Source organism: Delphinapterus leucas, chromosome X (genome assembly GCF_059928025.1).
Source record: "Delphinapterus leucas isolate spDelLeu-1000000601 "Yukka" chromosome X, BTC_Dleu_Yukka2, whole genome shotgun sequence".
Lineage (NCBI taxonomy): Eukaryota > Metazoa > Chordata > Mammalia > Artiodactyla > Monodontidae > Delphinapterus > Delphinapterus leucas.
Genome location: NC_143150.1, coordinates 31,241,488 through 31,246,653, shown reverse-complemented (window position 1 = coordinate 31,246,653; position 5,166 = coordinate 31,241,488). Strand labels below are relative to the sequence as shown.

The 5,166-nt window shown below is 40.1% G+C and overlaps 1 pseudogene; it reads right to left on the bottom strand.

Annotated features, from left to right (window-relative positions):
* Window positions 1–663: 663 nt before the first annotated feature.
* On the bottom strand, window positions 664–2,948 carry LOC111169065 (small ribosomal subunit protein uS10 pseudogene; annotated as a pseudogene).
* Between the last annotated feature and the right edge of the window lie 2,218 nt (window positions 2,949–5,166).

Genomic DNA, 5,166 nt, shown 5'->3' with positions numbered 1-5,166 from the left:
TCGGCAGGCGGACTCTCAACCACTGCGCCACCAGGGAAGCCCCCCCACTAGTTTTTAATCTCCATAAAGGCAGGGAACCTGCCCAATTTTGACGGCTTCTCTATCCTCTCTCTGTATTTACGCCTAACTCAGTTCTGCTTAATAAATAGATGTCAACTGACTAACTTAAAGGTGAGATGGGAGGACAGAGGCAGGATGAGGACAGAGGCAGGATGAGATTTGGTCCAGAACCAGCGTGCTCTGCCACCATGATGACCTCAACAACGACAATGTGTCCTATCAGCTGTCAGCAGATCAGCAACTCTCCTGCAGAGCGCTGGGCCACTCTGCTCCCTTCCTATCTGTCTGGGATGGATGACATTTGAACTCCTAAAAGCCAAATGATAATCAATTTATCCCACAGATTCACTTCATGAATTTCAATGTTTACTGTTTTTAAAGTAATTACACTTATATGTGCATTTCATTAAAAACAGGTACCACAAAAGAGGATGGGATAATGAGTGAATTTTGTTTTCTTTTTCACACTTTCCTGTACTTTTTAAAGTGTTCTACAATGATTATATCTTGTTTTTAAAATCAGAAAAAAATGTTTGAAATATTAAGTATCACATAGTCTAATTCCCATTTTAAGCTACTTTAACCTCTTTAGGAGTACAAAGACTCAGTATTACACAGTTTAGGACTGTGATAAAAGTTGAGAGACACTATTTGAAAAAGTGACTGATCATTCCAAATATTTAAAGTGTGAAAGAGTATTATTTGATTGCTTCAAACTTGGTGCCATGCTTAATCAAAGCCAATCTCTTTCAACTGGACAAAATACATTCTCATTGCTTTAATAAGAAGGTCACCTCTTGACTTAAGTTTGTCCTGAGTTCCATTCACCACTCTGAGGTAGGTACCATTTCCAGGATGCCATAAATGAGGGGTTTAGTAAGGATCAGGGGAAAAAAAGAGGGAGATGAGCCACACTGCTTAGTTTCCACACATTCAAAGTGTGACTATCACCTTCCCATCACTCACCCCTTAACTTCTAGTACTTTGACATTCTGACATAGATAATTTCCTTGCAGATTTAGCTATGACTTGTATAATCCACACTCTCCAACTGTTCTATATGCAAATATGTACAAGGAGAAATAAGAAAAAGCTGGTCCACAAAGGTAAAAGGCTGTAGAATGATGGCATCTTCCTCATCTCCCCTCAGGTCAAGCACTGCTTGATACATATACATCCTTTTACAGATAAGGTTAATTGCCCCTATATGCCAGATATCCCACTGAATTAGAGGACTACTGTACTTACAAAATATAGGAATGGAATTAGATCAAATATGATGTCATGGGAAGCACAGTGGGCTGACCTGAGTTCTGAGCTCCACTACCAAGTATAACTTTGGGTTAATTGTTCAATTAGAAAGTTGAGCTGGAACTCTATAGGCCATTTAAGTTCTAAAGTTCCATTATTTATCAGACTGCAACTTGTAAGCATATCGCAGTAACAACTCTATTTAGTAAATAATTAGTTTTCTTTAGCAGCACTGGGATTTTTGCATGATGCCCATAATTCACATCATTCTGGCATTAGATAAATATTCCTACTACTGAAACATAAGCCTCTTGTAGTCAGTGGCAGATTTGGGATGTAGCTGTATTATATTCAGCTGTGATCCTCTTAGGGCTCCCTCGCTCTACAAGGTCAATGCTCTGACATAGGTCTTGCAAGGTCTACCCAGGTTCTGCCGTAAGCACTCTATAATTTAAGCTGGAAAACCACTACCCGATGGAATAACTCACTATCTAGCACAGACTGAGAGAAACTGCCACTTCATTTAGAATGAAATAAAAAAATTTAAATTGCTATCATATGCCTTTTAACTTGAAAGTATTGGCCAAAATGGTAACACGCAATCTAATTAAACTACTATTTACAGTTTGCAGTAGGAATTTTGGGGCTTCATGGATTCCAGGTGGATCAATCCCAAATCTCTAGCTCTGTGTCCAGCCCAGAACCATCTCCTGAGCTTTAGACCAATATAATCCAGCTGCTGATTGGATGTCTCTCCCACTTTTCTGCCCACAGACACTTAAAATCAATGCATCCCAAACTGAACCCATCATCTCCTGCTCTTGCATCCCAAATCTGCTGCTCTTTCTTTGCGTAAGATCTAAAGAACAGGACTGCCATTGTCTTGGGGGCTTATGTTTTAAACCTCAGCATGTCAGCTTTGACTGCCCTCTCTCGTGCCTCATCAGTTGTCAAGCCTTGTCAAGTCAATCCCACATTCAGCGTCTCTCCCATCCATCTTCTCCTCCCCTTGTCTACTGCCCTGCCCCCTAGTTTAGACCCTATTCACTCCCAGCTATACTTCGGAAGTGATCTTCTAACTGGTCTCCATGATTTCAGTCTGTACCCTTTCCCCTTCAATCCATCGCTCACACTGCTACCAGAAAAACTGCAAAGACTTAAGGTTTATACTCTTCTACCCCCAAACTTTCAGAGGCTCCCTTATGCCTGTTGAATATTGGTTTTCAGACTTAAAAAAAAATCGCAACTGATTATCAGTTTATTAAAAAGGTTGATTTAAGCGTCTGCAATGGCGACTTCAACCTTGACTCCTGGCTCAATACTGATGGAAGTAACCTGTTTCACAACCTCAGAAGGGCTGTGCAAGGTAATGAAGTCGCTTGTGGATCCTCATCCGAAACCAATCCCAAGTCTCAGAACCTCTCACCACAAAGAGTTTTCCTTGTAGTTATTCTTAGAGTCTTGGTGGGCGTCCGAACTACTCCTTTCACTTTGAGATTCTTATACTTTGTGCCTCTGATCAAGTCAACACATACCTTCTCCAGAGATTTTGTGTTGCGGCTGGTTAAGGTAATTCTAATTCGGTGAGTTGCCACTTCTGGCGCCAGGGGAGTCTTTCAGGGGTCTTGAAGAGCCATGGCTGCGGCGTGGCTTCCTGACCAGGTGGACCAGCGCTCTGCAGCAGCAGTGACCGCATCTTCCTCGAAGAACCAGACTTTTAAAAATTTTCCAAATCAGATGAATGCTTTCGTAGACAAAAATCTGACACAGACCCCAATGTATAAAACAGATAAAAATTATATTTTATTAATATGAATTTATTTTCTAAGTTAAAAATCATTACATTTATGGATCATAAAGTCAATCAGTGAGGAAAAATGAGGCTCTTCTGATAAACACAAAAATCTAAAATCAAGGGTAAGGGAACCAGATTCTTTTTTTAAAACATTTTTATTGGAGTATGGTTGATTTACAATGTTGTGTTATTTTCAGGTGTACAGCAAAGTGAATCTGTTATACATATACATATATCCACTCCTTTTTAGATTCTTTTCCCATATAGGCCATTACAGAGTATTGAGTAGAGTTCCCTGTGCTATACAGTAGGTCCTTATTAGTTATCTGTTTTATATGTAGTAGTGTGTATATGTCAATCCCAGTCTTCCAATGTATCCCTCCTCTCCCTTACCCCCTGGTAACCATGGGAACTACATTCTTATACTAGCATTCAATTTATTTATTTATTTTTATTTTGGTTGTACAGTATTGAGAAAATTCTTACACAGTTAAGTAGCGGCAAATGCTAACAGTTTTAACAGTTCATCTTGCAAGAGATCTTATTTGCACAAGAATGCAAAAGTAGCTTTACTATAAGGTCTGCAACAAAACAAGTCAAGTGGTAGCATAAATTATTTTAATGTTTCTCATATGTTAATATTTGTGTATTACATATTAAAACATGTAATGTATTATAGTTTCAAAATATATATTTCAACAAATATTTTTAATGTAGAAAATTAAATCAAATATCTATGGAACGCCTAAAACATGTGTATAGAATCTTTGAGTTCGTGAAACAAGTTGAAACTCTTGCCACAAAGAAGTGGGACTTCCCTGGTGGTGCAGTGGTTAAGACTCTGCACTCCCAGTGCAGGGGGGCCCGGGTTCGATCCCTGGTCAGGGAACTAGATCCCACATGCATGCTGCAACTAAGAGTTCCCATGCCACAACTAAGGAGCCTGCATGCTGCAACTAAGGAGACCTCGAGCTGCAACTAAGGAGCCCAAGAGCTGCAACTAAGGAGCCTGCCTGCCACAACTAAGACCCGGCACAAGCAAACAAATAAATTAATGAAATAAATTTTTAAAAAAAGACAGTGCTTGGTGATCTAGCCTCAATCTATTCTTCTGAACTTCTTGCCCTCTACTGCCTTTCATACAATCTTAAAAAGAATGAAAACCTATGTTATGTTTTCGAGATTATTAGTATTAGAATACATGTGGAAGAAAACATACTAAATACAGAAAGAATGAAATGGATAAAAATTACCCCAAATCCCTCCATCCAGGGCTGACTACCACAATGTTTTATTATAATTTCTTTCAATCTTTTACCTTTCATAGTAAGATGGATAGTTATAGAGAACTGTGCCAAGCACTTAAATAGATTATCTCATTTCATATTCACAAACACCCTATTAGGCATTCATGTCATTCACTACATTGAACACTGAGGAAACAGAGGATCATATAGGTTGAGTAACTCGCCCAAGGTCACACAGTAAAGTGCAGAGCTGGCCTTCAATTCACTATCTGCCTGACTCTAGAGACTATGGACTTAACCACAACACTGTAGTATTGCTTCCCTTTCCACGCCCTCTTTCTCTTTCTTTAGCTCTGCCACTTTAATTTAATGTTCTTTGAAGACATCTTCCTCTGCTTGTGCCATTTCCTTTGCTAAGATTTCCCTTTTTCCCTTTTCTGCTTAGCCAAATCCTAGTGACCATTCAAATGCCACCTAGTCTTCAGATCTTCTCTAATCCACCTTAAGCTCTCCTCGTAGAACTCCCGATGCTCTTTCCTGTACTCCATCTACTTCTCCTCCTGTCTCAACCTCCTTGCCTTCCCCTGCCTCCCCTACTGTAACACAGACAGCAGGGCTTTACTGTGTTTGTCGGTGCTGAGTGACTCGTGGCCCCACTGCAGTTCCCACGCTTTGGACCTGGGGCTGAGCAGTTACTCCAGGATGCAGCTACACTGGGCTGGAGGCTTGGCCCTCTGTTACAAAGTGAAACGGAAGCTCCTGTGCACACAAGTCAAAAAAATCATTCCTTCTGTGATGTAGGCAGAGCCAATC